We start from the raw sequence: 12,906 nt of genomic DNA, 5'->3' as shown, positions 1-12,906 counted from the left end.
AGGCAACAAAAATCTACATTGGGGAAAAGACTGCCTCTTCAACAAGTGGTGCTGGGAAACTTGAATATCCATATGTAGAAGAATGAAACTAGATATGCACCTCTCACCATATACTAAAATCAACTCAAAATGGATTAAAGACTTAAGTATAATACCTGAAACTGTAAAATTACTAAGGGAAAATATAGGTGATACACTTCAGAAACTAGGTCTGGGCACAGACTTTATGAACATGAGCCTGAAAGTGCAAGCAGCAAAAGAAAAAATAAACAAATGGGACTATATCAAACTGAAAAGCTTCTGCACAGTAAAGGAAACAATCAACAGAGTGTAAAAACAACCTACAGAGTGGGAGAAAATTTTTGTTAACTACGTATCTGACAAGGGATTAATATCCATAATATACAAGGAACTCAAGCAATTACACAGTAAAAAACAAATAACCCAATTAAAAAATGGGCAAAGGAGCTGAATAAACATTTTTCAAAGGAAGACACAGAAATGGCCAACAGGTACATGAAAAAATGCTCAACATCACTAGTCATCAGGGAAATGCAAATTAAAACCACATTGAGATGCCACCTCACCCCATTTAGAATTGCTATAATCAAAAAGATGGTAAATAACAAATGCTGATGAGGTTGTGGAGAGAAGGGTGTGTTCGTGCAGTGTTGGTGGGACAGTAAATTAGTACAACCACTATGGAAAACAGTATGGAGGTTTTTCAAACAACTACAGATTGATCTTCCATACAATCCAGCAATCCCACTTATGGGTATATACCCAGAGGAACGGAAATCATCATGTCAAAGGGACATGTTCCCTGCACTTTCATGTTCATTGCAGCTCTGTTTACGATAGCCAGGACATGGAACCAACCTAAATGTCCATGAAGGGATGACTGGATAAGGAAACTGTGGTATATATACACCATGGAATACTACTCTGCCATAAAAAAGAATAAAATTCTCCCATTTGCTACAACATGGATGAGCCTAGAGAAACTTATATTCAGCAAAATAAGCAAAGCACAGAGGGTTAAATACTGCATGTACTCACTCATAATTGAGAGCTAAGAGAGAAAGAGGGTAGGAAAGAAAGACCACAGTGGAGCCTTGAAACTGCAGATGGAGAGAACATTCTTTGGGCTACAAAGTGGATGGGGGGGGGTTGATAGTGGGAGGGGATGGAATATGGGGATAATCGGATGGGGGACAGGGTACAAACACAATTTGTGGTAATGGATATGCTGCCAGTATGAATCTGGCCTTCACATCTTGGGCATGAGGGGTGACATTCAGCTTTATATCTCATAAATATTCATAACCAATAAAAAATTAAAAAAAAATTTTTTTAAATAAATAAAAATAAAAAGTGAAATAAGCCAGACACAGAAATGGAAATAATCCATGTCCTCACTCATAAGTGGGTGCTAGGAAGGAAGGAAGGAAGGAAGGAAGGATCACAATAATACATAGAACTTTCAGAAGGAGAGAACAAATCCATCATTACTAGAGGTGGGAAAGAGGAGAAGGGAGGGAGAGAGAGGTTAAGAAAAAATTGGTTAAGGGGCACAAAGAATAATTATGATTTGCAATAATGAATATGCTAATAATAATTATTTGATCATCGCATACTGTACACAAATACTGATAGTCAACACTGTACCCCCAAAATATGTATAATCAATTATGCTTCAATTAAAAAAAGCAAAAAACAAAAAAAAACTTCAGTTTTAAATATCTCTAAAATCCTAGTGCTACTGGACATCTTAGTCATTTAGTCATATTGTAAGTGACTGTTTTATGTGCCCCTATAACAGATATGATTGAATGCAAATAAGAAGCCATATGTGTTTATTAAATAAGCATGGTGGTATTCTCAGCCATTCTGGGCATGAGATCCAAAATCCAGGACATCTGTGAACTTCTATGGCTTTCAAAAGGATATCTATGTCATAGCAGAAATTAAGCTCTCAGAGAAGCTGCAAAAAAGATTAAGATAGAAATATATGACTCAGTACATTTATTCAATTCTTTTTCCTTAATTACTCAAAGGGAGTTTCCATCACATACCTAACAGCAAAATGAAGTCAATAATGAAATTACCAGAGCTTATTAAAAGAGATGATTTGGAGAGTATGTGCCTGCCAATTTTGTAGCAAGATTTCCTATCAAGAACAATCTAGATATGCTGTTTCAAATCTAGGCTTAATTTTCTTAACATTTGCAAATGTTGAAATATTTGAAATTACAAGATCTCTTCTTACCTAGTATTTTTCTTTTACTTCATTAAACCCTCAAAAAGCACTGCCTGATTAAATGACTGCCTTGCTTGGAACCACTGTTCCAAGAGTAAGACACATATTCTTGAACACTTTAAATGAACTTTCTTGATCTGCCATTCTCTCCTCTAGCCACATGCTTTGCTACTGTATGAATTATACTCTACCATACATTAGATTTCTTTCTGTTATTTGAACCAGTCATGCTGTTCTTTGCTTCCAGGTCTTTCACTTGTCTTTGGCATAGAACATTCACCTAACATGTTGACTCTTCTTGCATCAAAACACTCACCCACAGTTTGAGGTTATCATGTTATTTACTTTCCGCACTCAGCTTAGAAGCCTCTTGAAGGCAGTAGAAAGCTTGAGTTATTCATGACTATATCTCCAGACCCAATACAATGCCTACCATATAGCAGACCTATTTTTCTGTTCTCTCTTGCTCTCTTCTCCACCCCCCATGCTTACCAATACAATATAAATGAAATAAGCATTATTCACGTTATTTATTTCAGTTTCTAGCAAGCAGAAGGGACTACTTTGTAGATTATTCATGCAAGACAGGTCCTTTTCCATGTTTGAAAACTGTTCTCGTTGAAGACCAAGTGGCTTCAGGAAGGTCATGAACAGGCAAGTGAGAAAAAAGAGGTACTGGCCTCAGTTGCCTAATCACCTAAATCAAACCTGAAAACAATCAAATGACAGACAGTACAGCAATCTTACTTTCATATGTATTTTCCCCACCTTAGAAAATGAAACCACTCAGAGTAAGAGGAATTGAGTAAACTTTCCAAGATCACATATTTACTAAATGCCAGAATACAGATTAAAATATTTATGAATCGAAAATCTATGACACTAAAGCTAACAGTAAAAGCAGGGGAGTTTCTAACATTTGAATTTTATAAAAACAACTTTAGAATCTATTGTAACTAAAATGTTTTTCAATCCCAATAATGATTGAAATATTTTTATATATAAATTAACAAAACTTAATCCATAAGGAAATATCCAATTTTATATTTTATGATGTCAGCAGTGCACGATTATGCTTCATTTATATTATTTATTGATAGGATTTAGTAATAGTTTGATTTGGAAACATAGAATCTTCTAAACATACACGGTACTTCAAAAAGTTTATGGAAAGGTTTGTGTTATCTTTCAATTCTATTTTTCCATGAACTTTTTGAAGTACTCTCATATGTGAAAGATTGATAATATTAGGGAAGTTATACAAAAGCTAACATTCTTATTCACATCGCTAGGATTATAAATTACTACACTCTTTTTAAAGTGCAACTTGGAAATATAGATAATCTGTAAAAGATATACCTCTGCAAACAATTTCACTCTAGAAATGTTATCTGAGAGAAATAGTCCCAGGAATGTATAAAAAGTACATGTAGTAATGCTCTTGTGACACTCTTATTTTAAAAAACATTGGAAACAATACAAATATCCAACAGTGGGACACAAATAAATTATGTTTCATGCAAAGGGATACTATGCAAATGCTAAAAAGAATGTGTTAGCATGTACAATAATAAATGTTCATAGGATAACAATTAGTAATAACACAAAACCGGAAACAACCTGGATATTCAACAGAATAAATATGTACATTTTGGTGTATTCATAAAATGGAATTCTACAGAGCAATAAAAAGGAAAAGAACTATCACTACAAAGAAGAATATTGATATGACTCACAAAATATGTTGAATTAAAAAAAAAGACCTGATACAAAATAAAATGGAATTCTACAGAGCAATAAAAAGGAAAAGAACTATCACTACATAGAAGAATATTGATATGACTCACAAAATATGTTGAATTAAAAAAAAAGACCTGATACAAAATAATGTGTACTTTATGATTTAGGTTAACATAAATTTCAAAAATATACAAAGCTATTCTACTGTCTCAGAAGTCACCAGAGTGGTTACCTTTGGGAAGAGCAAGGTGATAGTGATTTGGAGGGGCTGAAGGAGGGGGTTTTGGGTGCTGACATAGTTCTTTCTCCTGAACTGAGTGTTGATTTTATAGGTATGAATAATTCACTATAATTCATTGAGCAAAATATTTTCTATGCACTCTCTTGTATTTCTGTTATGCTTTCAAAATGTAAAAGAAAAAGAGATACAAAACTTGTGCTTTATTGAAAGTAGATATCTTAGTTACATCGCTTTCAACTTGCTCATAAATCAAAATTTAAAAATAACTTTTTAGAAAAACTGGGTTAATTTTCTAGTAACCAAAGAGCTGTCATGATCTCCAAAATAATACATGTAGACCAAAAGAAAAAATAAAGTAAATCATTCCATTTGGCATTTAAGAAGATTTTCGACTGAAATAGATTGCATTTAATGTATAAAAATAATATATTGTTCAATGAAAAGTTTTATCTGATATACAATTCTGTTACATTAAACAACTTGAGTCTCAAACTAGAATATTACAAATATTTATTATATTTTCGCAGGCATCTTGTCTGTTACAGATAGCAAATCTGTACATCAGTAACCATGACAATTAAATACTATCAGATTAGAAGCCTTAGGATAGAATTACTGTTTATGGTTTGCAATGTTAGGAAGCAAAATTAGTGCAGAAAAGCATAAAAACTTCTGATGTTTAGGTCAAAATATTTATAAATATTTAAATAGTGTATTTTAATGATCCAGTTTATGTTTGGGAAACAGCAGCACGTACTGTAGTGAAAGACCTTTTTGTTTATGAGATGTCTGTGAATGAAACATATACAAATTTAGAATGATTTAATTCCTTGTGTTAATACTAAATTTATTCCGGAGTCTAAGGATAAATTCTGGTCACTTAGACTAGCAAAGTTTTAAACTGTGACTCACAAAATACTAAAACCAGCTATCATGAAGGGGGTACAGTGCAGAATAACACAATCATCAAACTTGGGCTTTGGAGTTCACAAGCTTGATGTGAATTCTAGCCTTTCTAAGCATTTGCTTTTTAATATCTCTAATTTCCCTGATCTGCAAAATGGGAATATCATTTTTTAGAAACCCATTTCACTGGTTTTGTAAAGTTTTGAAATGTCATGTGCAACACATTTAAAATAATGCTTTGCACAGAGCAACCGCTCAGTAAGTGGTGATTGTTAATAACTGAACTGCAATTATAGAAAAGACATTTGCACAAGTCATAGAAAAATCAGTCTTATATTTCACTATTTTTAAGTTTAAAAATAGGCTTGTGAAAAATTTCTATGAGCTTGTTTCTTTATCTGTAAATGTGAATAATTATTCCATTCCTTTCAATCTAACTTTCAAAACTGTTGCAGTGGATAAAGTAAGTTTATGCATGTGACCACGCTTTCTAAACCACCAAAGATGACACCAATGGTTTAATGGAAGACCTTTTATTAAATAGAGAAAATGGGAATTAATTTTGCAATATTTAGTTCCAGCACAACTAAATTATATATCTACATTGTCCATGTTACTATACATTTCTCCTTCCTTCTAAAATGCAGATTTAAAAGATTTACATTTTAGAATTATTGGATGTCCTAGGCATGACTTTTCATTACAAAATTACATATTTTAAAATCCTCTTTTATCTCTCTTGTATAAAGCAACAATCTAGGAAGTTAATTTTTGAAATATTATGAAGCTTAACACAGCTTCTAGTCTTTATTGGTTGGTTTCCAAAATAAAGATATGAATCCTTCATTTGTTGAAATCTTAAAAACTAGTTTAGTCTTAACCTTCTTTTATTCAATTTTTTAGAAAATATTTATTGAGTATCAACTATATATCAGATCCTTCATCAAACACAAAGAAGCGTAAGATATGATCTCTATCCTCAAGGGCTTACAGTGGAGGCTACAGACAAGCAAACAATCAGTTACAATACAGTATGGTATGTGCTATGGTAGGAATACCCACAGTTTGTTATAAAGGCCCTGAATAACAGCTTAGAACTCAAGACTGGAAATCCAGGGAAGTCATCCTAGAAATGGTGGCACCTGACGAAGGCATGAAGACATTAGAAAGATCAGTTACAAGACAGATAGGGAGATAGTTTATTTATGGCAGAGGATAGAACATGAGGGTAGGAGGTGTTGGGAGAAAAGAGAAAACATATTGCATTAGGGAAAATGCAAACAGTGCAGTGTGATTGGCATTGTGGGAGAATGGAGATGGAAGAGGTGAAAGTAATGAGAAAATGAATTTAGAGAAGTTACCAGAGACCATTTAATAAAGGACTTTACTACAACACAAAGGACCTGAGACATCTTACTACAGATAAAAATAAAAAAAAAAGACTCTATCAAAAGATTTTCAGCAGAGGAAGCACATGGTGAAACTGGTTTTAGAAAGACAACCACAGGTACGGTGTGGAGAAGGTACTTGAGGAGAAGACCACAAGAGAGAGGAAGTGAATAGGGACCCTGACCTGTGAATATATGTCTGTTTCTTACATAGAAAACAAAGTCTTAAAAAATTAAATAACTTGCCAACCTGGGTTTCATGCAGAGCTCTGCAGAGCCCTTAACACATGTGTTCTTGAGGACCAGGCAACCTGGCTCTCATAAAAGAAACTAATACGACAACCCTAAGTACTTGAGGGTTGTAACAAAACTGCAAGAAAAGCGATGACACACTCAGGTCTACAACATCAAAATCAAGTACAGGGTGAGCAATTATTCAGTGAATTAAGGACCATCTGGTTAATCCTGGCAGAAGCAGATTTAGTGCCTGAGTCATTCAGATAACTGTGCAAACAATGTGCCCTGCTCTGGCTGACTAACCTGGTCATTAATATCTTCTATAGTGCACTATGCCCTGTGGCACTTTTGAAATGGACAGTAGTAGCTCAGAAAGAATTAAGGTACTGTTCACTTTATGGGAGAGCCACATAAAGAATAATATGCTCTTAATTGACTAAGAGTATTTTATGTGTCCCCAGGAGCCATTTCACACTGGGATATACACATGATATGCATGAGCCAAATCTCACTTTAAAGGAGGAAAGAAGTTCAGCAACAGCACCCTCATGTTTGTTTTTATATTCAGTTCTTTGTTAGGTGGCAGTAAGTTTTCTGAGCCTTAAAGCTATAAGAAATACTACCACAAATAGATTTATACAGTAAACTTCAGTAAAGTTATAAATTCTGTATGTCAGAAAACATTTTTAAAAAGGCAAAAACGTGAGGAAAATTTTTGCAGTATACTACGGATTTCCTATTATATGAAGAAAATACGAACACTCCAATAGAGTCAAATGAAATTCACAAATTAAGAATTACAAAGAGCCAATAAATGACACTTCTTGACCTCATCCAAATTCATAGAAACTCAATTCGAAAGAATAATTATATACACAATTTCTACTGTCAAAATGGTCACAATCTTTTTAACCATAATATCAGGTTTCAATGAGTGTTGCCAAATCCGCACACTCACTTGTAGAGTATAAATCTGTGCATAAACTTTTTAGGGGGTAATTTGACAGTAAGTGTTAGGAGGCTAGAAATGTTTGTACTTTTGCCTTGGTAACTTGTAAGAAGTTATCATAAGGAAATGGTCATACATGCAAAGATTAATGGATATTTATGTTCATTTCCACAACTGTGTGAAACTGGAAACAATCTAAAGGTTCTTATCTATGTGATAGAATATTTGACAGCCATAAAAACCATGGCTCATAGGAATATTAAATGAAATGAACAAAGGTTTATGGTATGATTTTAAGTAAAAAACAGCTAAATTCAAAAAAATGAATATTCACTATGAATTCAAGTTCGTAAATTGAAAATACCTATGTATATTCATAGAAATAAGACTGGGAGACTGAGAGTGGACTTCTCTGTATGGTGGAGTATTCTTTATTTCCAGTTTTTCATTAATGACTTTGTGTACCCTTGTAATCATAAAATGTTATGAGTTTATAATTTATAATTATAAAATGGATATACTCTAAATGAGATTTTACACAATAGGGCATTCATGCAACCATAGTGAAATAATGCCCACCCTTCTGTTGCATTTCCAAAGTCACACAACTGATAATTTCTGTTGTCAGGAGTTTAACCCATGTGTCTCTAACTGCAAAGTCAGTATTCTTAGAGATTTAAACCAAAGCACAGTGAAAGTTTCAAAGCAAAGTAGAAGCAATAATGAAAACAGAAAATACATTATACCAATATTACTATGTAGCCTCTTAGATTAAAAGAGAGATATTTACACACTGGGAGATTTGATAAATTGCCTATTGCACTAATCCAGGCATGGAATGACAGGTGAAACTGGCACAGGGGAAAACAGAGAAAGATACAAGCTAGAGTTGAGAATAAAAACAAATAAATTAATTACTGAATAAAAGGTGAACACTATGGGCCGGCCCAGTGGCGCACTGCTACAGTACGCCGCTTGAGAGCGCGGCGGCGCTCCCGCGGAGGGTTCGGATCCCACATACAGACCGGCCGCTCACTGGCTGAGCGAGGTGCGGGCGCAACGCCGAGGGTTGCGGTCCCGTTGCCGGTCCGGTCCAGTATGGGCGCGACACTGAGGGTTGCGATCCGTTGCCGGTCACGAAAAAAGACAAAAAAAAGGAAAAAAAAAAAGGTGAACACTAGAAGATAGAGGAAAGGAAGGCTTAAAAACTCACTAACTCCAAACCAGAAAGCCTGGAGAGTAGTAATATTCACTGCAAAAAATCAGTTTAGGAGTGATGCCTATTGATGGGGAAAAACCAAAACCAGTTTTTACCTTGTATATTAGAAAAAAGACAAAAAAAAGGGAAAAAAAAAAGGTGAACACTAGAAGGTAGAGGAAAGGAAGGCTTAAAAACTCACTAACTCCAAACCAGAAAGCCTGGAGAGTAGTAATATTCACTGCAAAAAACCAGTTTAGGAGTGATGCCTATTGATGGGGAAAAACCAAAACCAGTTTTTACCTTGTATATTATTATTACCTTAAACAGTACTTCTACTTGTAATAGTTAGTATTTATGAGTAATTATTACAGGCCAGGCCCTATTTTAAACATTTTACCTGGATTATTTCATTTAATATTTAAAGATGCACACACACAAATTATGAGGTATTGCTAATATAATCCCCAATTGACTTGCTGACGTTCACTTATCTGCATCATGGTATATAAATATTAATACATGTAGGCTTCCTTCCAAAGCCTATTAGCTGGTAAAATAGTATTTTGGAATGGCTAATGGAGGAGAAATTAGGAATGGAAATGCAGAAGGAGAATCTCTTTTCCAGTAAAATAAATTTTCATCAATTTGGGGGATTCATTTCGAAGCTAGAAGCAGAAAGAGGAGGCAAGAGGGAGACAAAGAAAGGAAGGTTAGAAAAAATAAAAGAAAATTGATATCAGAGTATTGTAGTATCAGGAAGTAAAATTTCATGGAGAAGATGCACAATATGGCAGGTCAGAAGGGAAGAGCAATAAACAATACACCAATAAAAAGAAAACAAACATTGGACCTGAAGAGGAGGAGCTTCTGGTGACTCAGGGTAGATTCTGTGATATGATGCAGACCATGGCTAACTTCCATGTAGAAAGGGATGGAAATTGGACCATGTGTTGATTTCTTTTTAATAAAGGAGTTACATGACATGTTTTACATAGGGAAATATAACTTGTGTTTCAACTCAGACTCTAGTTGGTCTTGAGGGGCATGAGATACTAGAGAATGTATAAAACAACCAGTACATAGCCATAACCCCTACTGGACTATTTAATCATTCTGTGGAAGGATATGGAAATACCTCATGTCATCCATTACTCCTCATGGAGAGGATAATGGAGCCAAAGAAGTTTCCAGAAGTAGTTCCCAACACATAGCCTACTATCAACAAATAGATTATGTCCAAATAGATTGCAGTATCCATCCAAACAATTCCTTATGGTGATGCTTCCTCAACAGGAATCTTTGAGATGTCTTAGAACTGTGGTTAATGTGGTGGGGTATACAAAAATACAGGTTATAGTCTTTTTCTGCAAAATACTCCTTGTCTAATTAAAAAACAAATCAGACATACAAATAAAGATTAAGCAACAAAATAAGACTGAACATGATCAGTTTTTCAAATGAAAGTTATTCCAGAAAGGAGTGATCATTCTGGTTAGAACCATGAATTATAAAAATGCATTTAGGTGATACATACCAATGTATTGTTGTAATTAATATTAATCATATTTATTAATTACCCACTATCCATCCACCCCCGTGGTGGAAACCTATGCACATTTTGTGTACCCTCACAGCAATCTGAAAATTCAATGCTATCACTCTCCTCTTAAAGACAGGAAAACTGAGCCTGTAAGAGGTTAATTAACTTGCCCCAAATCAGATAGTCAGGAAGTTGCAGAGCCAAAGTTAAAAGCCATACCCTCACAGCAATCTGAAAATTCAATGCTATCACTCTCCTCTTAAAGACAGGAAAACTGAGCCTGTAAAAGGTTAATTAACTTGCCCCAAATCAGATAGTCAGGAAGTTGCAGAGCCAAAGTTAAAAGCCAGGTCCCACTGCCTGTGATGGTTAAATTGCTAGATTAAATCACTTATCTTCAGAATGACTTGGCAAGTTAGAATTGGATTCTAAAAACTCAGAACTGAATTTGTATGAATGCGTCTAAGACTAGAACTGAATAACCTTGACTTACATTGTTACTGATATCAACAGTGATTGAATTTTGTTACCAAGACCAAAAATCATGGGAAGCTAAAACGTATTGCATTTCAGGGGAAACTGCTATTCAGCATAAACACACAGTAGGTTGTTGGAATATTAGAGTTGAAATTTTTGGAAGACTTTAAGCAAATTGCCTGTGTCCTTTGAATCTTAGTTTTATCATCTATGAAAATGAATAGGTTATCACCGGGAATAAATAATTCCAGGCAATGGGAAAAATAAATGTATATACATCTATAAGAGAAATTTCACATAGAACAAATAGACATGATATGAAACAGCAGCACAAATTTAAATATCAGGTCCACAAGCCAAATTTGTACAAAGAAATGTATTAAAACTACCCCCAAATGGTTCTAACAGTTTCTTAGTTCTGCATCCTAGAAAAATGGGTGGATCTTCTACCAGATCCCCAAATGCTGCTAGCTATAAGTTACCATTCAAATAAATTTACGACCAAATAACCAAGGTACAGGCATAAGCAAACCATTATGCTCTGATGAGTTTAATAAAATGTTCCAGATTTGGTATGAATATTTCATGTGTGTTATACTTCAGGCTGGTAAGGTTCATGTGTACACTGTGACGCTGAAAAATGCAGGGAAATGGATGAAGATCAGACAACACTCTAAGAATGTATTCATATACTGCTTGAAAAATATTAAGCTTCATGTGCATTACAGAAACATTATTTCATGTAGGGTTTAGTCAGCCTGAGTGCCTCTTCTCTGGCTTTCCCCCCAGTGGAGAATTTGACTCCCACTTGCCCCTCCCACTGAGTGCTTCCAGATTGCTTCCGAAGGCCAAGGCAGCCTGCTCAGCAGCAGGGAAACCGGGCTGGGTATGCAAGAGCTATATATAGCTCCACCTTGGAGATATGCACCCACAAGCACACGTACAAATGCCCATACTGGATGTGGCAGGAGGAAATGAGAAAAGGTTGCAGCTCCCCCTCTCCCTCCTTCCCATCATTCCAATTTTTCAGGAATTTCCAAAACAGGGTGTCCTCAGTCCCCGAGAGTGATGCAGCAGCGTCTGCTTTCTCTGCAGTTCTTCTGCCTACTGCTCCCAGCAATCTGACTCCGGCAGGACCGGCCCTGAGCCAACACCTACAACCCAGATGCGATCACCCACGCGGGCACAATCACTTGACTCCCTGGGAATCCCTGAGGCCAAACCCAGCAGAAACTAGGTGAGAAGGTGGTTCCCAATAGACCACGCCAGGCTAGGGGAGGAGAGGCCAAGCCTTCGCCGTCTCTCCTCCGTCTGCTGCAGATTGGGGAGAAAGGCTCGTGTCTTCTCAACGGAGAATCAGCTCATCGGAAAATGCCCTTCGAGTGGCCGAGATTTTTTCCCCACCCCTATTCCCGAAGGGAGCCAGTTCTTAACAGAGCGGGGCCAGGGCGCAAGCAGGTCCCTTCGTCCCCTCACCGCCATCGTCCCGGTTTTTTCGGGGATGCGCTAGTCTAGACTGCAGGTAGGAGAGGGAAATGTGTGGGCGCGGACAGGCCACTGTCCCCAGGCGTGGGGGCTTCCAGAGAACCTGCGGGTCCCGGCTGCTGACACGTCTGCTCCCCCGGCCCCTCCCCTGCCGGGTCGACATGGCATCCCTCCGGCGAGCCACCGGCGGTGACAGTCGCAGCCACCGAGAGGAAAGTTGAGGAGACACAGATGGGAGCTAGGTCGCCTCTCCTAGGGCACTGTCGCCCTTCCCTGCCTGTCACTCCCGGCCTCCAGCATCCGCACCCCTCCTTGCCGACAACCTGCACCCCGGTCCTTCCCGCCGCCGTACTTCACGACGAGAGCTGCAGCCAACGCAGGAGATTTGGGGGACGGGGGCGGGGCGGGGCTGGGGAAAGGGGCAGGGGAAGGGAGGCAGCAGCCTGGACACACGCATTCTTTATTCTGTCTGCAAAGGAGCA

At 36.9% G+C, this 12,906-nt stretch overlaps 1 protein-coding gene across 1 annotated transcript in view; it reads right to left on the bottom strand.

The window, feature by feature from the left end:
- CNTN1 (contactin 1) overlaps window positions 1-12,906 on the bottom strand; it is a 294,489-nt gene that overhangs the window by 280,071 nt on the left and 1,512 nt on the right. The window lies entirely within an intron of this gene.

The sequence above is a fragment of the Galeopterus variegatus genome, unplaced genomic scaffold (assembly GCF_000696425.1).
Source record: "Galeopterus variegatus unplaced genomic scaffold, G_variegatus-3.0.2 Scaffold1023, whole genome shotgun sequence".
NCBI classification, from domain to species: domain Eukaryota; kingdom Metazoa; phylum Chordata; class Mammalia; order Dermoptera; family Cynocephalidae; genus Galeopterus; species Galeopterus variegatus.
Note: the sequence above shows the minus strand (reverse complement) of the source record. Positions and strands in the feature narration are given on the sequence as shown.